The sequence below is a fragment of the Cupressus sempervirens genome, chromosome 5, assembly GCF_028749045.1.
Source record: "Cupressus sempervirens isolate cs-2001-9-10 chromosome 5, ASM2874904v1, whole genome shotgun sequence".
NCBI lineage: Eukaryota > Viridiplantae > Streptophyta > Pinopsida > Cupressales > Cupressaceae > Cupressus > Cupressus sempervirens.
The window spans coordinates 230,768,730-230,793,391 of record NC_143122.1 but is presented as its reverse complement, the minus strand read 5'-3'; the positions used below and the strand labels follow the sequence as shown (position 1 = coordinate 230,793,391).

Below are 24,662 nucleotides of genomic sequence, written 5' to 3'. Positions count from 1 at the left end.
CAAAACTTGTGTATATAGATCAATGGCTTTTTTCATACTTTGTGCTTCTTGATATGAAGATGATCCAAAGAGTAGAGTATCGTCAACAAAAAGAGAATGAGTTATGGACAAGGATGTACCCACAATGTGGATACCTTTCCACAACCCCTTTTGATGAAAAGAGTTAATAAATCTGCCAAAGCCTTCTGCCATAATGATTAACAAGAATGGAGAAAGAGGGTCACCTTGACGAACGCCTTGGGAAGAGTCAAAATAACCGGCTTGTGCTCCATTAATGAGAATAGAAAAATGTGCACCCTAAATGCAAGCTTTAATCCATTTACACCACCTAGAGGAGAAACCAAATTGATGAAGGATTAGGAGAAGAAAAGCCCAATTCAGTTTATTGTATGCCTTCATCATATCTAGTTTGGCAACATAGGCCGCAATCTTGTGTTCTTTGATGGTATGAAGGGTCTCATGGGCTATTATGGCTCCCTCAATTGTTTCTCGACCAGGAACAAAACTCCCTTGTTCCATCGATAATTTTTTTGGAATAATAGGCTTAAGTCGCCAATAAATAGCCTTTGTAATAATCTTATATATGGTATTACAAAAAGAAATAGGGCAGAAATCAACAAAAGAATAGGGATCATTGACCTTTGGGATGAGAGCAATATTTGTGATATTAAAGTTCTTCAAAATGGAAACTTTTCCCTGGTTTCTTCAAGCACCTCAAACAACCCAAAACAAATGACATCTCAACATCTTTGAAAAAATAATGCGGCGAACCCATCAAGGCCCGGCGCCTTATTAGGAGGCATCAAAAAAACTAGAAGACATATCTCAAAAAGAGTAAATTGGGCCATTAGAACCAAATTGTCTTGTTATGTAATCAATGAGGGAATGGAATCCAAGATCTCATCCACAAGGTGGGAAGGTGCGGGATCTTGAGGTGGAGGGAAAGGTAGATTAGAGAAGAATCTTACACTCATTTTGGATACCCTTAGCATCAGAAATCAAATTTCCTAGATGGTCATGAATTGTAAAAATTATGTTGTTAGCCTTCTTTTGTTTGGCAGATGCGTGAAAAAACTTAGTATTCTGATCCCCTTGTTGAAGCCACAATTCTCTGGACTTTTGTCTCCAATACTCTTCTTCTCACTTACATAATTCAGACCACTCCTCTTGCAATGTCTTCTGTCTTGAATGCATATCAACATTTAAACCATGGAGTAAAATATGTTGATTAATCTCAACTAGTTTTTCTTCTACTACCTCAATTTTTTTTTTAAAACATGCTTATTCTAGATCTCGATAAGCCCTTTGATATACTACATTCTCTTATGAAACTGAAACATTTTGGTTCCTGGCACTAGTGGAGCACCCTTCCACCATTGTTTTAACAGGCCATCAAAATGGGGATGACGATGCCAGACACTTTCAAACTTAAAAGATGGTCTAGAAAAACTAGCAAGAGGATAATTTGATGGAAGAATGGACAATTGAATAGGAAAATGATCAGATTCAGAATATGGTAATATATCAGATTGGACAGTATAATTTGCCAATTTCCAACATTGTGAACACAAAATTGTATTCAATCTAATTGCACTCTGGTGGAACCCAACTCTTCTATTAGTCCAAGTGAAAGATCCAACTTGTGGGGAAAAATCAAACAGAGCATTATTGTCAACAAAATCATTATAGTCCTGGGTAGCTCTAGGAGGGGGAATAATACCTCCAATCTTATCCTTGGGATGAAGAATGGCATTAAAGTCACCGACGATATTAAATTTGGTACATGCTGATTGCTGGATAAAACCTGTAAGAGTAAGCCATAAACATTAATCAATTGGAATGAAAGTTCATAATGTTGGATTGATAACATTTGCCAATTAGTTCCCTGATGAAGATGTTGAGCCTTGATAGTCTTAGGATTCCAAAATATAGCAAGGCCTCCAGAAGCACCTAAGCTAGGAACATGTGAGGAATTCCAGGTTGACCAACATCCAACAGATTTCTGAAAGTTATTTGTTGATAACTGAGTCTCCTGAAGCAAGACTAGATCACATTAGATAGAATCAAGACACTGCTTGATCCTATTACATTTGTCAAGGCCATTAATGCCCTTGACATTCCATGAGAGGATCTTCATAATTCACAAGGAGCACTCGTGGTACTCCTTGTCGATTGTTTAGAGGTAGGAAAATTATTGTCCAACTTCTTTAGCTTTTGTAGCTTTTGATGACCTACCCCTACGCTTTGAAGATTTCTTACTCATAGTAGATGAGAGGGAGGTTTGCAGCACAAACAATTTATGAGAGAAATCAAAAGCAACATTAGCAAGAGGTGGATCAACAAAGTGGGACCTAGTTTGACTAGATCTATCTATTTGAGTAGGAGACTTTTTGACTGCCAAGCCAAGATTTGGAACATTCTTAAAGCACTCCATCCTAGGTGAAGGGGGATCCAAATTAAAAATTTCATTATCCTCAGGTAGGTCATGGGGCATGCTATCTTCATCAAAGAATTGGGGAGGAATTGGTACACTACACTCTTTTACTAAAATTTGAGCATATTCAACTGATAGGGAATGTACTTGGGAAATTGATGTAGCTTCTAATGTAGACAGAAAAGAAAGAGGTTGATCGTTAAAAGCAAGCTCATTGGCGATAACATCCATTTGAGTGGGATGAATAACATCTTCATTGGCAGCCGGATATGTAATCGCAAACTTAGAAGATATCGATGATGTAAAAAGAGACCGATCTAGACTTATATGCTTATCTCGATGAGTATTCCATTCAGAGAGAAGATGAGTCAAACACAACATAAAATCATAAACAAAATCAGAGGAAAAAGACCCTAAATTGGGAAAAGTCATAAGAGAAAAAACGTTGCCTTGAAGTGAACGATGAAGAGGAGTGGACAAATCAGACATAGAGTTATTAGGACCAAAACAGTCTCTGTGGGTTTGATCTTTTTGTGTATTACAATGACCCTTAGGAAAATGACAAACAATTGGATTTACAAATGAGAAATGATATGAGTCACTTATCATTTTAGCTTGAGATACACAAGCGTCATTAGAGACGGAAGGAATGGATTGTGTCCTAAAAGTGCACTTCAAGCGGTCAGAGTTATGGTCACTACAAACTATCAAATTAGAGCAATTGGGATCTCGACATTGATTGGTAAAATGTCCCAAAAAACCTGCCTAATTAATCACAGTTTGTGCATCCTGAATAATAATAATTTGTTTCCAACGTCCATATTTAGATGACACAATTAAGGAAGAAGGTAATGGTTTATCCAAGGCAATGGTTTATCCAGATTTCAAGGCACAAAACCTGATAGAAAGAGATGGCTCATCAAAAGGCACTAAGTCATGTCGAATGAATACCCCAATTTTATTTGCTATTAGTTCAATAATTTGTAGATCTCTATATTTGATCGGTAAACCAAGAAGCTCAATCCAAAATGGCATAAAGTCACATGTTGTATGACTAGGTGTAAAGTTCAGAGACCAATCCCTAGCATATATTCCCAACCCTCTACAAAACCAACTCGTAATTCGAAGAACATTATCTTGAGCAAACTTAGATTCAAAAAATAGCAATAAAAAATAGAGACTCATGATCAATGTAGAATAAATCGGTAACACCATACCAGTATTGCTTCGCCCAAGTAAGAAGTTCTGCTGTTAGGAGGAAGGACCAAATCTTACTGATGATTGCTGAGTCGAGCATGTAAGAAGCGTGTGGTTCGAGAATTCCATCTTCAATCTCAAGAGGTAGGGCATCACCATCTTTGGATGTAGCATTTGAAATATCTAGATTACTATTGGGACCAATTGATCTCATTGAAGTTCTAGACCCCAATTTTTCCCTCCAAGCTTTGGCATGTTGATTTCCCACAGATTTTTTACCTCCAATTGAAATATTATTGGGGTAAGACAGAAATGTTGGGCTAGTAATGGGGACATTATTTGGCCATGACACATAAGAAGGGAGTTGGTAATTCAAATGTGCGATATCTTCACCAGTCATAGAAAAAATGGGTGTGGGTTGGAGTGGCCCATGACAAATGTTGAAAATGGGCTGGATTTGGGTTTTGGAAGCTGTGAGACCATGCTTTTTCCTCTTTGTACCACGTCCATTATGGCCAGAGCCATATGATCTCCTCAAATCCCTTGCACTTGTTTTACCACCATGATGACGAAGATAGGCACCCCTTCGATCTCCATTCTTAAAACGAAATCCAACATTCTAACCAAAAATTGGATGAAACTCTTGCATATTTCGGCCATTTGGAGGAATATGAATTTGCTTTGAAAACTTTCCATGCACATCAAGAGCCTTAGTCCTTCTGCCTTGCTCATGCTTAATAGAAAACTCCACCGATTCCCCTTCTGCCAGAGATCTAAATCCATCAGAACAAATCGATGTTTGGTGAACGAACAAATCTTCACTGCCATCATCAGGGGTAATGAATCCATAACCCTTCTGCGGATCAAACCACTTGACCTCTCCGGTCCCTTTCCCAGTTTGCGCCATGTTTGCCAATTAGATGCGCTTATCAAAGTCTGCTAATGACCAAAATCTGATTTGCGCTCAGGCTGAAATTGCGAGTATGCCAATGGTGACACCTCCAATCTGGGGAAGGCACGGAATTTAATAATGTTTTATTGTTATTTCTTATTTTTCATATTTTAATATTAATTTTAATATATAGTTTAATTATCATTATCTATTTAATAATATTATAATATCTAATTATTATTAAAAGTATATCTTAATATGGGGACGTGACAACAAAGTTTAGTGGGAGAACAAGGAGTCGATAGGTTTAAAATTGATGTAGGATCTCCTCTATGTTGACATACCACAAGAATCTCACAGGTTTTTGGATGTGGCTTACATATTTGGAAGTGTGATTATTGTCAAAGTAGCAAAGATAAACCATTGAATAGCTCATGTTCCCAGGTCAAGCTTCATTTTATGGGCCCAACTAGTAAAGGATTTGCAATGTGCAAAGGCACAAATGGGAAGGGGCTGTTTAATGCACATATAGCTTCATTTGTAAAAGAACAAGAAGCTATTGATAAATTGATAAAAAGATCCAAAAAAAGTTTTTGTAAACTTCCATCCTCATAGAAAACAATGGAATTACCCATGGAACCAATTATATCCTCCTAACACCCATTCTTGCAAGTACCTATACAAGGAGTGGAAGAGAAAGAAGTAGAAACTAACAATCTTCCTATCAACTTGGTGAGATCACCATATTGGAAGGAAATGGTAACAACCATAAATTAAAGTAATGCAATGATATATTATTTATTTACTTATTTATTTTATGTTTATTATCATTTATTATTAAATCCTATTGAGAAAGGTATCAATTTCTACAGTATTCTCTCTTATTGTTAATGTTATTTATTTATTCATTCATTGTATTCTTATTTAATTATCTTAAATCTTATTTATTGATAACATATTATATATGTTATTATTTGTATTATAATAATAATGTTTTATTACTATTTCTTCTTTCCATATTTTAATATATAGTTTAATTAGCCTTATCTATTTAGTAATATTATATTATCTGATTATTATTGAAGTTATATTATCTAATTATCCTTATATCAAAGTTCAGTGGGAGGGCAAGGAGACTTTAAAATTGATGTAGGATCTCCTTTATGGATTCATACCACAAGAAGCTCATAGGTTTCTCGAGTTGGCTTATATATTTGGAAATGTGATTATTGTCAAAGTAACAAAGGCAAACCATTCAATAGCTCATATTCCCGGGTTAAACTTCATTTTATGGGACCAACTAGTAAAGGATTTGCAATGTGCAAAGGAACATATGGGAAGGGGCTGTCTAATACACAAATAACTTCATTTGTAAAAGAACAAGAAGTTGCTGATAAATTGATAAAAAGATCAAAACAAAGTTTTTGTCAACCTCCATCCTCAAAGAAAACAATGGAATTACCCATGGAACCAATTTTATCCTCCAAACACCCATTCTTGCTAGTACCTATACAAGGAGTGGAAGAGGAAGAAGTAGAAACTATTGTCCGCGAAAGAGGTCCGTTGGACACTGGAATTAAAATGGAGGCAAGACAACTCGCTGATCAAGCCATTGCATGTTGCCTCTATGCTAACGGTCTTTCTTTCTAATTGGTGAGATTGCCATATTGGAGGGAAATAGTGACAACCATAAATAAAGCACTAACTAATTACACAACTCCTGAGTATGAAAATGTGTGTATCACTTTATTGCAAAAAGAGAAGGCTTGTGTAGTGAAAGCTATTCAACCAATTAGAAATTCATGGGAAACTTCTGGTGTTCTTATTGTTTCAAATGGATAATGTGATTGTAGTTTCACCCAAAGGGGCAATGTTTTTGAAGGCAGTTGATAGTGAAAGGGAAGTGAAAGATTCACAATTCATTTCCAAAATTGTCATTGAGGCCATAGGGATGGTGGGTAGTGAGGATGTAGTCTAAGTGATTATAGATAATGCAAAAAATTGTAGGGGTGCAGGTGCTTTGGTTAAGGGTTGCTATGACCATAGTTTATGGAAACTATGCACCATACACTCCCTAAACTTAGTCATGCAACAAATTGACACTTAAATAGATTGGGTGAAGCAAATATATCAAGAGGGAGAGGAGATACAAATGTTTGTGACGAACCTCTACATGTGACAATCCATATTCAGATCATTTTCCAAGTTGCAGTTGCTGAAGGTAAATTTTAATTAGTAGATTTCATTTATTTATTTAATTTGAATATGTTTTATGTCATGTTCAATTATCAAATTGTGTGTAAATTTGCTAAATACTTATTGACATATTGTTATGATTAACTTACTCGAGTGGCTGAAACCTCATTGGCATCTCATACTAGTGTTACGAGATGTCTTGTCAATGTGCAAGGTGCATTAAGCCAAATCGTCATTTCTATCCAATGGGGCATAGGGAAGGCTTTGAATTCAGAGAGGGCACAAAAGGTCAAGGCATTAATCTAGGATGATAGTCGGTGGGCTTGTTTGCAATTTGTATTGGATTTCACAAACCCTTCATGACTATGCTTTGCTTTTCTGATTTAGAGCAGCCTTTTTTGGGGCATAGTTCCAGGACTCTACGAGTTAAGCAGGACTTGCCGAGTCTGAGCCAGAGTCCATTAAAATGAGGCAAATTGCCTTGGACTCGATAGAGTCCTGGAAGAGTCACCATGTACTCAACGAGTCTAAAGACTCTCTTGACTTGCAGATTCCTGAGCTCTAGACTCTCCCGATAGCAAGACTCATAAAGTGCAAAAAAAATAAGATTAAAAGGGTTAAGTGAATTGTTTCCATTCTTTGCTAATGCTTGTGATAGAGAGAAAAGAGTTAGAGAAGAGTGTTGAGGTTTTGAAATAGAAATTAGCAAACTGGTTGGCTCTCCCATATTGATTGTTGATTGTTTGTGCAACTTTGTAGCTTGCACTTAAACATTGAGAGGAGTTAAAGGAAGTATTTGGAGGAGGCTTCTACAAAGTACAAACTTACATTTCCATTGTTTGTGCAAAAATTGAATGATCTTGTCTTTCTTCACTACAACATTTGCCTTTGCCATAGACAGATCTAGGGCACCAATACATCAACAATTGTATTAAAGACTATTGATCCACATGCAAAGTGAAACACAAAGATTGTTGATCCCATCTTCAGTGATGAAGATGTGGAGTGGGTTGATCAGGTGGATTGGGAGGCAAACTTAGTAGCGATGGTAGTCGAGGAGGCTAGAGTGCGATGAGACCGAGTGTAGGACACCAAGGCTAGGAATGATGGATATGAGTTTGATGATGAGGATTATGTGGGTGAGGATGAGGATGAGGACGAGGATGCCCCTAAGGTTTAGCCTTAAACATAGGGAGAGAGGATGGCTCTAGAGTCTTGCATGACTTATTTTAGGTGTATTCCTAGGAGGACATAGGCTACTATGAGCCTTAGTCTTCTACACTCTAGCTGTTATCTTGATATATGTTTTTTACTTTTGATTTTATGGATTTCATAATCCATGAATATTGTAGACATTTGACAATGACACTATGTTTAACTTGATATTATGTTGTTAAGTTTTTTTCCTTTAGAAATTCGCTTTTATACTTATGTGATCTACGCAAAATTTTGTATGTGTGTTAAGTAGCTTCTATTTATCTCAGTTATTGTGTATTTAATGTTAATTGACTAAAAGATGCATGATTTTTTTTTGAATTTTATGGGTTTTTCGATTTTTCGAGTCCTTGCTGAGTTCGGTCTTCGAGTATGAGTTCGAGCCCAATTTTGACTTTCCGAGTCAGAGGCGAGTACGAGTCTTGTAACACTGGTTTGGGGGATATCTATGAGGGCATCATAACAATGGTAGAAAAGGTAAAAAATTTTATACAAACACATGAGAATGACCCCACAAAATATGAAGCCTTATGCAATCAACTAGAAACAATCATTCATCATCATTGGGAAAAGATCACTACCCCATTGCACCTCCTTGCATATGTCTTATCTCCAAGGTACTATAGCGAGGAAGTACTTGGTATGTTATATAGAGTAATACGACATGTGGATGAAGAAGTTGCTAGTGGGTGCTACAAAGCTTTTGCAAGACTCTTTGTAGATGATGACATTAACAAAAAAGTTCGGACAAACTTTGGCTTATTGACTTTGGGAGAAAAACTTAGTCCACTTGGAATAAAGGACCAAAGTGACATGGGAGCTATCACATGGTGGTACCTCGGTGGTCAACCATTTAGCATCTCAACCTCTTGCAATCAAAATTCTCTCACAAGTAAGTTTTTAAAATTTTTTTGTTTACCACCCGTAATCTACAATTCTTCAAATTGCTTTTTATTTTTAAGTTTTACTTTAATAATTAATTTCGTAATTGTGAACATTGTCCAGGTTGCAAGTAATTTTGTTGAATGGAATTGGAGTACATGCTCCTTTATCCACTTAGTGAAGCCTAACCATTTGGGATTTAAAAAAGATGAGATTTGGTTTACATTCATACCAACTTGCGTCTTTTGTTACGTAACGAGGATCACTACAGGGAAGGGGCAGCCAAGCTTTGGGATGTAGACCCTGAGTGTGCAACTTGGATGCAACTATTCAATATCTTACTACATTCACAGATGATGATGTTTGATAGCATAATGACACATGGTGCATCTAGTGGAAGTGGAACCATTCTAAGTTCAAATGATCTTAAACTTGCAGCAGTTGGAGGAGTTGGAGATGATGAGGAATTTTTTGTGAATCCATATGATTCAGATTCAGATTCAGATTGATGAACATTGATTCATGAACTATATTTTGATTTTGTAATTGTGATGATTTGCTGATTTCCATTGGAATCGTGAACATAGATGTATATGATATGGTTTATAATCTTATTGAACATTTGAATTTGAATTTGAATATGTATTGGTGAAGTTATAAGTATCATACTGCCAAATATTTTAATTTTGTATATTTCTTTCATTTCTTTGCATTTACATAAAGTGTATATATATATATATATATATATATATATATATATATATATATATATATATATATATAATATGTGTGTATATATATGTACACATCCATATGCATCCACATCCCCCCAAAACAATTTCATGCATCCTTGCACCCCTTCCCACATCCGCATTCAAATCGGTAATTAGGTTATTTTCAGAGGTTAGCCTAATTTAGTGGTCCCCATAGGCTAATGTGGTGTTTAGTGGGGCTTTAAGGGTGTTTCAAAGTTCTTTAGCTGACCATTTGGGCTGTTAAGGAATGCAGATTAGAGATAGAGAAAGATAATAGTCTTTTAATTCCAAAGTATATCTGATAATTATTTTCAGAACTATTGCAGTCTTAGATTATATGATAATAACTTCTAGATTTTATTTCAGTCTAAAGCAATGTCCCTTTTGTTGTTATTGATTGAAGATCTCAGATTTGATCTGAGAATTTAATAAGAACTGATCTTATATAATATAATGAGGAAAGTCCCCTGCAATTCTATGATCACCAATATGTAATATAATTTTGACTGATTTAGTAATGCCTAATAGTATTGAATGCCTGCCGTGGAATGTTATTGCCTTTGTTGGTGATTTTATTCACAGCAAGCATCGATAGACTCTTAAATATATTATTAAGAGTTGCACTCACGTAGGGGCATGACTCCTACATGGGGTAACATAACCCACGATAGTTGTTGATGCCGCTGATAACAAATACTTAGTTTTATACACCAATACTAGTCATCAAACATGCTTTGGTTCATGTCTTGATTTGACTTAGATGGTTTTGGGGCAAGTGTTATAAGGATAGAAATCATTTTGCCATAAGCAGACCATAATATATTATTATCAATTTTGTTCATTCAATATATTATTATCAATTTTGTTCATTCAATATATATATACTTTCTATACAAGCATATATATATATATATATATAGATATATATATATAGTTTGCTTCAATCCAAATGAAGCTATATCCTTAACATGGGCATCTATTTTAATACTTCCCATCTTAGTACATTAGTTTATTTGTGGTTTTCCATCTAGAGGACTTTCATGCTTTTCTTATATGCACTTACTTTATTTTAGTAAGTCACTTGGATGTTTGCATCCATACTCAATATTTATGGTAAGTGATTTGGATGGTCAAAGGACACCACAATTATATTGGTAGGATTAGTTGTTGGTTTGATATATGGCATTTAATGGAGTTTAATGATTAAATTAAATTAATTAAAGTCTAATCTAGCATTGACTTAAATATAATTAATTAAATTAAATATCTTTATAATTAAAGGGAATACAAGAGGTAAAGTGTGCATTTAATATATGAATGCCATAAAGAATGTACACTTGTAACACGAGTATGCGTTTCCCCCCAAAAATCCCCATGTCTTCGAGCTAGGGACATACTGGGGGTTGGGGGACACCATTCTGACATCTCCAGTGGCACTACCAAATGACCTCTATCTTGGAGGAGATAGGGAGATAGTTCGACGTCTCTTGAGGAGAGGCAAGGATGCATCCCTCAACCTTCCAGGGGACTACTGGACATCCCTCGTCACAGTAAAAAAGAAAAGAAAAGAAATTAAAAAAAACATTTCACTTAAAATTCTATTGGTTGGTTTTTAACCCTAGGTCATGTGGGGCCCATTACTTGTTTTATATTGCTTGCATTCACTATGTGGCTTCATTTGCATTCATTTTGGGTTTCTTATTTTTTGCAACAACAACAACAAAAAGAGTGAAGAGTTTAGAAAAGGGTGCTTGTAAGAGTGAAAAGAGTGATTGCAAGGCAAAGAGGTGCGACAAGGAGCAAGAAGAAGATGAGGAAGATTCTTCACCTTTTTGATTAAAATTTTCAAGCAAAAGGTAGGGTTTCTCATTGATATTTCATTGCTTTTAGTTTTATATTTCTTGTTATTTCCTTTTTGTTATAGTTACTTGAATTTCATTTCTAGATTGAAGTATATTCTTGTTTCAAATAGAAATTCTTGTTGCTTAAATTTTGACTTAAAATTTTGTTATTTTAAAGAAGAGCATAGGCTGAAACCGTGTATTTTTTTTTTTTTTTTCACATTTGGTGAAATGTAGTGTCAAAATGAGCTCCCACAATCATGAAACGAGTTGTACTGATGATGAGATGGAATTGGAAACTCAGCCTCATAGTAGCCAAGAATATGAACTTGAGATTGATGATGAGAGCAACGAGGGGGGTGAGCAAACTGAATCTCAATCCACAAATAATTGGCTACATGGTCCATCGTCTACTAATTGCCCCTCCACACTTTTGACAAGGTGGTCTAGGGGTAGATACTGTATTATCGGAGGATGCGTCCCTGGCTGAAAATCCCCCGTCCTCGTATCAGAAACATTTCAAGGACATGGGGACAGCTAGGGGACGTCCCCACCCTATCCCCCTTTTTTGAAAATTCCTAGGAAATGTCCCAGAAACTTGGAGACTTAGGGAAATTTGTTGGGGATATCTGTACACCCTGGGAGCAGTTGGAGATGCCTTGATAGTGCATGGGACGGATGGGTGTCCTCAATTTATAGACAACATCAACACTTCTAAATATTTTCTTTATAAATTTTAAAGTGGGCCCCTCCTTCCAAGTTCACCCTAACATGCTTATAACTGTTTGGTAGTTAATTCCTGCATTTTGGGGCCCTCTAATTAGTATTTGACAACATTACATTAAGAATCATAGAATTAATATTGTTGTTACAGTCACGCTACACACTTAGAATTATATAGAAGGCTGTTTGCAAGATGGTGGGAAAGTCTAAGAAGTGCATTATAGACCTAGAACGTGCATCCTCATGTCATTTTCTAGCAATACATTAGTGTTTGGCTAAGTTACCAATTTTGGTTTGGGGACGGATGTAACATCCACATTTCCGGAGTCTTAATTAACAACTAACATATTCAAAGAAATACAGTTATTACTTCATTTTCATAGGAAGACAGTTATATCAGTTATGTTCATATGAATGAGATTAACAGTTACACTTTCTTAAACGGAAAACTCATAACTAATATCTAAAAAAACACTATCAATAAATTTATTAAGGAAATTAAAATCTACATACCATGGAATTCAAGATCAAAATCAATCTAGGGATGCTTTTGCAACCATGCAGGTTAGTTCACAAATACCACTATAACATTATCAAATGACTTCTACCAACCAAAACCACTATATCAAAATCAAATGACAATTACCATTAAACACCACTCTATTAATTAGGGCATCACATACCACTGTATCAATTAGGGCATCAATTACCATTGGATCATTTAGGGCATCAGATACCATTGTATCACTTAGGGCTTCAGATACCACTAAATCATTTAAGGCATCGGATGCCATTGTATCATTTAGGGCTTCAAATACCATTATATCATTCCTTTCCCTCTGATTTGCTAAACTGTGGCATTAACATCAGATTAGAAGATATGCTCGTAATCATTATTCTTATATATGAAAAATTGAAATAACAATCCTATAGATATATTCCATATTCAGTTAGAAGATCAACCGATCTAACTGGTTGCCAATTATATTGACGATAAGAATTGCTTTCATTTAAAAAAAAAACTGTAACGATGATACAATTAAATTAATCTTACCTTCTACTTGAACATACATAAATTAATCTTACCTTCTACTTGAACATACATCATAAAAGTAAAAATACCTGTTTCCGACAAACGTTTGAATGCATAGCTTATCTTTGTCTGTTGCACGTCCGACAACTTGTGGAGAGGTGAAACATTGTTAGAGGTTTAACCACCCAACCTCGAACCACAACTTATCCCCACACAATCTCTAACGAAAAAGGCCCTCCCTACCTAGAATAGATAGGGAACATCTTGTCATCCACTAAGCATCCTGGTATCTAATCACACCATTCGACTCGATAACAGGAGAAAACATGATCATTTTTTTTTAAAGAGGGGTAAACGCTTTGACTTGGAGCTATGAACCAGTGAGGCCACAAATGGGGGACCTCATCCCCATGAGATTTAAACCTTGATGGCAAGAATAACAACACAACAACTTAACCATCACAACATGCCACTATTGGCTCTCAGAGAAAACATGATCATGCATGAGTTATTAAATGATATTATTCCAGATTTAATATATTATAACTAACTTTTATTTCTATGTCATTTGCAGATTTCATATCACCTCTTCACCTTTTCCATGGCTATGCAGCCAGTGGATCCTAGGTGCTCGGATCTCAAAGCAATCGGCTCTGTCTGTTGATTCTCAACCGATTCATGATTGATATATACATATATTCCATCTTATCACAATCTATGATTTGAGAAAAATATTCTTAAAGATTGCAGAAATTATTGTTTAACTCTATCTCCATTGGCATAATGATTCATGGGTTCATATTATGGTTACTTGGCTTTCACTTGCCATGATCAAATCTACTTTAAAGAGGATCAATTTTGTAATATCAAACAAGATATTAAACAAGATATTATCATGATAAATACTGTAACTTATTGTTATGTAATTCGATGTCATTGCACCATTTGATTCAAGAAAATCGAATTGAAATATTGGATTCAAGTATTCCACATAACTTGGATTAATTCGGAAATGATGTCTTGCTGGACACTCAGCTTCTTGCCACACCTTTACTTGCAAAATATCAAATGTAGTCCCAACATAAGAGTGCTCATGATTTGTGGTTGATAACATGGAGAAGCCGGGAACTTGAATCATATGGAAGTCGGGTGCATGAAAATATATATCGGATGCTTGGAAAGATATAAAAGTCGGGTGTCTGGATCTTGTTAAATGATCTTGTATTTGCTCTTCTCCCGTTTTCCTTCAGGCGTATCCACAATATATAAATATCACTTCAAACCTTAGCAAAGAAGAACACATACGTCAGACTTGTAATCAAGAAGGGCGCTGCTATAAACTGCAGAGATTCCGAATGTAATTTACAGTATTTAGATGGTGATTGGAAGCCGAAAAGTGAGCAGGGAAGAGCGAAAATAAGAAAGGAAGCCGGGAATGATAATCGGTCCCCCGTCTCTCCCGACTCATTATCTAAATATTAAAGGTTAAGTGCTCTTTGGCTTCCATAACTTAAAGAATATTTGTCAAATAAGAACGCCAAGTGTTTAATCGGTTACAAACAAGGAAAAGAATAAAAGATGGAAAAAGAGTTGGAAGGTTGTAATTCGAATATTATTATAATTTATATTTATATACGTACATGTAAATATATTGGTGAGATGACATCGTTTTATTATAAGAAATAATATAATGGTGCCACTTCATTTTTATATCTATATGTACGTACATATTTATATATTATAATAATATGGTGAAAGATCATATTAAATCCTTTGAGGTACGCATTATATTTTAATTAAGTTATTAAATTATTTATTTAATAGCTCATGCGGCTTCATCGATTGTATCCTGATGTTCAAGTCGCTAGGTCCTCAACCCATTTGCCCAGTGATGGTGATGCCCCGTGCCTAATTTTTTTCTAACAATGCTTCCACCCCTTTGACGTGCTTCCTACAAGGAAATTCTCCGCAGTTAAGTCATATTATCATAACAAGTTATAAATAATCGTAACAACTAACTAACTTTTCAATTCCATTAATTCGTGATAAATAATCAACTAGCATGTTATCTTCACATGAAATTATAACGACTAACCATCTTATCATTTCACAGGATTATAACAAATTTAACTGTCAACTGACTTCATGTGAACCTCAACAGCTATATTTTAAATTAGGTCAAAAATTGGGATGTAACAATGGATTCAAGTTTGAGTTTGGGTTCGTGGTTTCGAGCAAAAAAAAATTCCCATTTGGGTTCACGAGTGGGTTCATGAGTGTGAATATATATGCATTATATAAAAAAAAGAAGAAGAGAAACATGCATAACTGCAAAACTTAGTCATTTCATAGTAAGAATATATGCTACTTGATCATTGATCAATGCCAAATGTTAAAGATAAACATTAAATACCCGCTCATAAATCTATGTTCATGATTGTAAAGAAAATCATACTTTAAATTACTAAACTACAAAATGAAATATCAAAACATAGAGTAGTTCATCAAATAATAAAGTTTGAAACATAATAATAAATGGCAAGTTTGATAGTTTTATCAATGATCATAGTGCTCTTTGCTAGTAAACAGTTTTGCCCTTTAGATAGAAATGCAAACAAAGACTCAATATGCTTCAAAAGAAGAACAAAATGCACTAACAAATGGATAGATTATTGTTTTATTGATAATCTTCCTCTGAATTGAGAGGTACAACTCCCTCATAAAAGATATTCAGTGAATGTGATATCTAGTCTTTAACCTGAAGACACGAAGGATTTTCTAACATTCATCCATCAATATGGAATGAATGTGATTATCAGATTAATAAGTCGGTAATGAATGAAAAATCAGCAAACAGCCACAGGACTATATATTGAATCTTTCATATTACATTGAAAATTGAGAGAGAGAGAAAGCTGTAAATATCTTTATGGAAAAGCGTGAATACATAACCACAAGACTATGTATATCACATTCTACATAGTAATAGAAGACTGCATCTAAAATAGATTTAAAAGAACTCAGAATCCTTCCAAATCAGAAATATAATGTACATGACCTCAAGATCAAACACACATATATCCCTCTTTATTTCAAAAACATGATAAAACAATAGTAGTATTGCTCTATCCCCCTATTACAATCAATCTGCATAAGACAAAGCTCTTTTCCCTATCACAAAACATAACTGTCTTCCCCCCTCTTGTAGCAGCTGCAGAACTTCTTGACCCCAGGAAAAGAAGAAGCCTTTACAAATGTTTTGCCCCTATTAAATAAATTTTCCAAGAAGTTGGACAACCACCACAACTTCTTACTGAACTTCTATTGTCTTCTCCAACACTTTACTATGATAATTAATTCTTATAAAAGAATTAATTATTTTACATCTTTTCTCAACTTTAATCAATTGCCCAAGAGCTTTTACAATTTCATTTCACAAGAATAATTAATTCTTTTTAAAGAATTAATTATTTCAAATTCTTTTTTTTACATTTACCTTACCCCACCGACTTCATTTATCATTTGACCTTCAATATCACATTATAATAGTAATAATTAATTCTTTTCGAGTGAAAGAATTAATTATTTGAAAGAACATATTAAAAGTGCGATTTTTAATTATTTTGCAAATATTAATATTTAATTATTTAAATAATTAAATATAATGCTTTTTGCTTTGAAGATTTTTTCTTTTTAAAACTTTTTAATTGTTTGGGAGGGGTAATACTTAGGGTTTCAAAACCCTAGGTGACACTCTTCAAGGGTCAAATGGGCCATCAAAAAATGAGGAATAAATGGCTTCATCCCAGGCTGAAACTATATCTAGATCCTCATCATTGAAACAAACAATCTCTACAACCTTCTCTTAAAACATGCAAAATGGGTACACCAAAATGAGAGATTAGATGAGTGAAATGTCTTTTATTAGGCTCCTTCTAGGGTTACATTAAAAAAAGAAAAAAAAGAAAAAGAAAAAAGAAAAAACATCATTTCAAGTTGTATTATTTCATTTTTTGGACCCTACTGCTGTAGATCCTCCTAGTTTCGCTCGGGTTCATGCCAGCAAGGACCCAGACGAACCCACAATCCAAAAGCTGGACCCTTCTCGGACCCGTAGCGAACCCAGACCCACACGAACCCGGACCCAAATCCGGGCTGCAGGGTGCGAATTTGGTAATGCACCCTTGCTTGGTCTTTGCTTGATTTGGTTCCTTTGTGGAAGATGTGGTGAATATTGGGAGTTGCATCAAGATACTATCTTACTGTAACAAATCTAAATCATGACCAAAACTGTATAGAGGACCTTTTTTTATTATATCAACTTACAATGAATTGGAAGTGCACTTTCAGAATTAAATGATAGTAGTGTGTTTCAATTTGGAAGGTGGGTTCTTGTTCTTGCTGCTATTGAAAATGAGTTCTAAATTATGTTCTTCGGTATATTTCAAATATTTATCTTATCATTTTAATATTACATGCACATTGACAATAATTCCAAATTATGAATGCATTATAGCATATTGAGCATTGAGTTTGATTATTGAAATGTTGTATGTTAAGTTTCTATGATGTTTAAATGGCATGGTTTATCCATGTCTTCAAATGAATGTAATGTATATATGCAAATTTCTCTATATATATTTTATTTTCCTATATTTATATAGCCATCCCCATTTGTCGTCCCCTTGCGTCTCCAAAATCGACAATTTTTTTTGCAATCCTAGAAACCTGTCCTGCCATCCCCTACTGTTCCTGTTCCAAAAACTTGGGACAACATAGGGTAAATATGATCCTAAATCACCTCTTAGATGGTTTGCAACAAGGAAAGATGCTCCAACACAAGCAAGTGGCAACACAAGAAAGTGGAAACGCAACATATGTGGTGCAAAATGGTTTGGTAGCATCGCTAGAGTGAATGTACACTTCCTCTTTTGGACAAGTAAAGGTGTGGGAGCGGGTGAGTTTTTGAACCCCAGTAAAAATTTGCATTATAGAATTGAATTCAGCAAACTTTGGGGCATTCTAGATGACTTGGGGATTAAAATGCCTACTACCTATTGGCTAAATTTTTTGTACGTCATTGACTACAACTTACAAAATTGTGACTTTAGGCAATGTTTCATGAGATTTTTCTCTCCTCTTAGCAATAGGGGAGGCTCCTTTCTTACTATAGGTGGCTTCAATAGGAAGTTAACTGAAGTTACAAAAAGGATGGTTGTCTTGATCAATTCCTCTTTTTTCAGGAATGATTTGCATTAAACTCTTACTTTCCAACTTAACAAAAAGTGTCTTATTGCTACGAATAGTGGTGACCCTGAAATTGATGTCAGAACAAACCTAGAGGCAACATTTTACTTTTTATAATTTGTGAAACAAAGACAGGAACCCAAAGTCTCTTGCACTTGTCTCGAATAAATACTTCAAACAAAATAACCAGTAAGGCACAAAGTCTCTTACTGGATCCTCTGAGATTCAATAAAAACACTTGCAATTGAAGCCCAACGTCTTGAAATCTAAGTAATTACAACCACTAATATCAATTACAATTTGTCCTCCTACAACACAGTCTTCAAAAGTTCAAATTGGCTCTGAATGTAATAGGCAGCTCAAACTCTACACAATTTAATTCAAATCCCCTTGATTAAAGCTCCAAAACTCACAATCAATATCCAGAAAATGTCATCACATAACACCTTGAATCAGCACAAAGTTTGAAAGCAAGTTGCCTCTTTTATTGAAAGCAATCTGATTTACATCCAAGCACAAAGTCTTAGAGTGCACAATACAAATCGGTAGAATTTTCTTGCCTTGCCAAAAGTTGATTATTTACAATAAGCTCCCTCCTTTATATAGGAAATAGGAGAGAAAGGTGGAGAAAAAAGTGGAACAACCTCAACCGCCTTGGCTTATCTCTAACTAACTACTTTGACTTTATTCAAAGTTGCATGTCTAATGCAATTGCAACTTGATTACATGTTATAAATTTGCACGTGATACTATCACATGCAATTAAATCTTTTTTTTCTATCACATGTATTATGTCAATTACAAATAATATTCTAAGTGTCTTAGAAGACACAATTCTATTACATCAAGCTTAATTGGTCTTCATGTAGCTACAAGATGTCCAATATTCTACGATTGTTGTGCTCATATTTGGTGGAAGCATCTCGAACTAGAGTATGAATATGCATCTTTGATTGTTTCATTGAGTCTTCATTGACCAACTTAAAAACACTTTATACGTATAATCATTCTTTCACCTCTTTGCAGGCTCCATCATGTGATCACTCTTGCTTCATGTTCCTTTCTTCTTTACATGTTTTGGGTTATGTCTGTTGTCGTTCTTGAGTTTCCAAAGCAAAAGACATTGTATGTTCCTTCATGCATAGATGGGTCTATTTTTTGCTTTTGATGTGTAAAAACATGGATTTGAGCAAAGTATGAATAGGGAAAGTGTTTGGGATGATTGCGGAGAGCAAATGAGCAAATGGGTTAAGCTCATAATGGCTCAAAAATGAATAGAAAAACCAAAAACGGGTTTTTTTTTTGGAGTGGATTGCATATGTGGACAGCGAGCTTTAAGATGTGCAAATGAGGAGTGAAGCGTAATACAATGCAAACATAACATGCTTTAACAGGTGTAAGTCATACTATGTATTGGCCAAGCATGTGGGAAATTCTTCTTCATCTATAGGGCAGCCATATGGAGGTTCATGGAATGCGTATTGGTGGGATTTATACTTGCATTCACATGAGGGGAAAAGAGGGACTTGCTTTCATATTAGAACGAGATTTTATCCCCGACTGCATATGCAAGTAAATGAGAGCTTGCATATGCAAGTTGAAGAAGAAGACAAAAGAAGAAGAGACAACATATATACTAAAACATGCAAATCTGAAAATGAAAATGATGAGACTTGTATACACAACACATTAAATATATACAACAAAAACCTTAAGAAAAATAACAAGGAAGCATACGTTTTTCTCAAGAGACAAGAGAGGAAGTCTTTTTTAAGCACTCATGAAAAATCTGAAAATGCTCGAAGAGATTTCTTGGATTTAGAAAGATTGCAAGATGAAGTGTTAAATAGATTTCGAATCTTGACTCAATCCTTGCAAGAGATGAGTCAAAATTCATAGCTTGCCAAGTGTAGGAAGTTAGAGCAAAAAATTGCATCATTTTAGCAATCGTTTTGACCAAGCAATGTGCAACATGCAAAGAATTTGGAAAATGACATCCAAAGCACATCAAGTGATTTAAATGACTTGAATGTAAGCTAGGAAGGATGGGAAATGCTTTCAAACTTATCTTGATCCAATCACTTGCTATTTTGGTGGTGCAAATATTTCAAAACTAGGGCATTTTTGAGTAAAAACGTGCCCTAGATGGGTTGAGAAATGAAGAAAACACTTAAAAAAACTCCCTTTTTGAGTAGCCCAATGTATTCTTTGGGTGATTTTAGGCAAAAACAACCTTTAGATCATAAAAAACGACCAAGAAATGCTCAAGATATGAGCAAATCAAAGGCTGGAAAACCCGTTTTTGGACAAAAACGCCAAAAAAAGTGAAGTTTTGAGAGAAAACAATGTGTTTTTTTGGATAAAAATCACCATTTCTCAGTGTTCGATAAAAAAGTCTCATATTGTGAAGTAAAAATGCACTTTTTGGTTTTTATTTGCATGTGAAAAATGTGCCCAAAAACCCTCCAAATGCAGGCTGCAAGTTAAAAACGGTATTTCTTTATGCAAATGCATATATTATAATGCATGTAATGTGCTCCAAAATCCCCATTTTTCCTTATAAGGTTTTAAAAGTCAGTTAAACGCACTTTTGGAAAGTAAATACACTTTTTAAAACTCATGCAATTGCTTGGAAAATTGCCACCATGAGCTTTTGGTGAATAACTTAGTGCAAAATGCACTTTTGGAGACCATTTACATATTTTTGAAAGACATGCAATTGGGCAAAAAATCACCACTTCGCCTTGGTGGGGTTTTAAAACATGAAAACACATTTTAAATTGCATGTAATTGGGTTAAAAAATGCCACTTTGGCTTAGGCTAAATGAAATAGGTTTTTGAATATTACATACACATGCAATTGGGTCCAAAATCGCCACCTAGTGCATTTACATGTTATTAAAACATGTATTTTAACTTAAAAAGTCCATTAAGTGGTAATTTTAAAAGATGTATGTGCAATGGGTTAAAAAATTCATTCAAATGCATTAATATAATTAAAATAAACTTATTCATGCAACATATATAAATGAGTTAGGTTTTCCCACTTACATTAATTAAATAAGTTTAAAATATGTAAATACATATTAAAAATCCACTTAACACATTAAAACATGTTATTGCATATAAAAAATCCATTTAAATTAATGTTGGGACTTATAATTTATTGGAAGTGGGTTTTCACAGTCATTGGCATGTGGATATATGCAATATGTAATGAAAACCCCACTTAACTGCATTTAAGTGTCGTATGGAATTAAATTTAATATTTTACTATAGTTTTAATTAACATGAAAAATAAGCTATTTTCATAAAACATAAAAAACTATGGTCAAATCAAATTCAAAATGAGTTGAAATTTAAAAATGGACCATAAAATCCACTTTAGATATCAAATATAATTTTATATCGTGTAATTGCCAATAAAAAACCCACTTTTATGGGGGTTTTAAATAAAAATATGATATTATCCTAAAAAACTCCACTTTTTCCCTTATAATTTGAGCTAGACAACTCCAATTTTGACCTAAGTTAGTTCAAAACGAGTGGAATTCCAAGGGCTATTATCCTAAGACAAAAATAAGACCAAAGAGTATTTACAACACAAAGAAAAATAAGGAAAAAACGTGAGAGTTTACCAAAAATTGAGTGTTTGCAGTACGAGAAGAAAAACTCTTACCAACAAACAATTGGGGTTCAACTTGACAGAAACCTTCAAAAGAAATGCATAGATAAAGCAACACAAAGCACAATTTAGGGATATGAAGTGTCTTTATGATACTTTTTCGATGCATTTAAACAAAGAGGATGCGCCTACGAATCCATAAGAAAAATTCGTAGGGTTGCCTCAACTTTTTGAAGCCAATGTTAAGGACAACACTACCTCATCTGGTAGGCAACGAATTTAGTGTATTCAATAGTTACACAAGCAGCAATTATAGAGGCAGCCACATGCATTTTTCTCCTAGATCATAGTTGAGAGCATCATCACTTATAAGGGCAGCTTTGGGACCTTCCGCTTTTAGTGCTATGGTTGAAGCAAAACCGAGCAAGAGGAAATAGAAGGTGACAATTGAAAGTAACCCCATAACCGATTTATTTAATGCGTGCATGAAATAGGAGATAGAGAAATCCACTGGTAGATTCTTTTTTTCCAATGACGTGCCACTTCATATAGCTTGATCTCCTTATTATAAGTAGATGATACAGAAGGTTGTGAGGGGGGAGGACCATCATCTGTGCCATCAAGTGAGCACAAATTGAGGACCACGATCTTGGATAATGAGTATGCCAAGATTGGTCAAACGATGGAGACCATGGGAACAGTTTGTGAGGACTCTGGATGTAACATTATCATGGATTGGTGGACAAACATTAGGAACTGTCCAATCCTCAATATCATAGATACATGCTCAAATGGGCCATTCTTTCCCAGGGTGGTTGATGGCTTTGAAAGGATGCTGATTTTCAGTTTGACATCCTTTAGCCAACTAAGAGGAGATTTGGCCACAAAATGTGATCTAAGTGGGGACTGATGCAACACTTATGTGTAGAGTGATAGGGTGGCTTATTGAGGCAACATATAGACATATTTGGTGGACTCCATGTTATGTGCATACCATGAACAATGCACTCAAGGACATAGGGAAGATTGACTAGATTACGGGAGTGGTCAGGGGTGCTAGAGATGTGCAGATGTATATCTGCAACTACCACACTTAAGATGCACCCTTTAGTAGCTTCACAAGGAAGGAATTCCTAAAACCAATTGAGACCAGATATGCATCCTACTTCATTCTTTTGGAGAGAATGATTGAGTTGCAAGAGCCATTGCAACTCATGGTTATGATGAATGAGTGGAATAGGTGGGATAGGTCCAGGATAGAATTTGGGAGGATGGTGAAGGAGCTAGTGAAGAGTGATGCAAAATACAATCTCTACGATTACTCCAGTTTTCTAGGTCATCAAATATGGGGATGGGGATGTGCCTAGCCTTAGAGAGGTGTATGAGTGCATTGATTCTATGCTTGGCTAGATGAGGGTAGTTGTGCGTGAGAGGAATCCTAGTTTAGCATTCTACAATGAGCACATTTGGCCTATCATTCAGTGCAAATGAGACGGCCTAAACACTCCTCTACATACGGTTGCTTATGTATTAAATCCGAAGTGGTACATGCCTAGGCTTGGTAGGGTCACACTAGTTCAAGGTGAAGAGGTGATTCATATCATGCTACTTATTTTAATCATCTTTATGTCTTATGCTGTTACACATTTTGATACTTGAATGTTTTCATAGCTAGCGTCTTTTGTTTGCTAATAATCTGAATTTTTCAATTTGTAATTTTCTAGGCGAAGGAAGGGTTCTTCAAGTGCATTGAAGGTTGTATGACTTTGAGATTATTGGGAAGGTCCATCTTGGGTGGACCAAATTTACTACTCTTAGGGGTTATAGGGCTGTGACAAAGGTGGACCTAAAAACTATGGCACAAGAGGATCCGATTTTGTGGTGGACTTGTCATGGACCAAAATCAACAACTACCACACTAGTTATTCATTTATTGTCTCAGGGATCTAGTTCCTCAACTTCATAACCTATTTAATAATAATATGTATTCGAGAAATGTTTTAAGTTTTAATTTTTTAATTTGAAGGGAACCTAAGAGTTTTATTTTTCAACTTTTCTCACACAAGTTGTTTGATTTCTATATTAGGAATTTAGTTCTTTTATCTTCTGAGAGGAACTAGTCTACATATAGCTTTATCCAATCTATTAAGAGGAACATGCTTATCTCTCAGAGAGCAGAGAAGCTAGTGTCTATACATAGTGTCTTGTGTATGAATGATCGCAGTACAGGTGTGCAAGGAGAGTCCCGCAACATGATGGAATGTGGAGCCGGAGGAGTCATCACAAATTGATGATTATGAGGATACTATAGATGCAGAGCTAGTTGGTGCTCCTTTCTTTGCTCTTAACCTTGGAGATTCTGATAGTTCTGATAATGATGAGCTTGTTGACCTCTCGAGGGATGATTGGAGGCCTCCACTACATTTTAGGCCTTGGCCCTTGGCATTTTTATTATGTAGTTTGTACTTGTTTTGATATATGAACATTGAATATCATATTGATATTATGTTGTTTAACATATTCATCTTTATGATGATTGATGAGATACTCATACTTTTGAAATTTTGATATCTATCACTATTAATTATTATTCACTGATTGAAGTATTTAAAATTCTAATAT

General features: G+C 35.0%; 1 protein-coding gene across 2 annotated transcripts in view; it reads left to right on the top strand.

Moving 5' to 3' along the window:
* LOC149555287 (Nitrilase/cyanide hydratase and apolipoprotein N-acyltransferase family protein) overlaps nucleotides 1-24,662 on the top strand; it is a 159,994-nt gene that overhangs the window by 66,452 nt on the left and 68,880 nt on the right. The gene's annotated exons all lie outside the window — the stretch shown is intronic.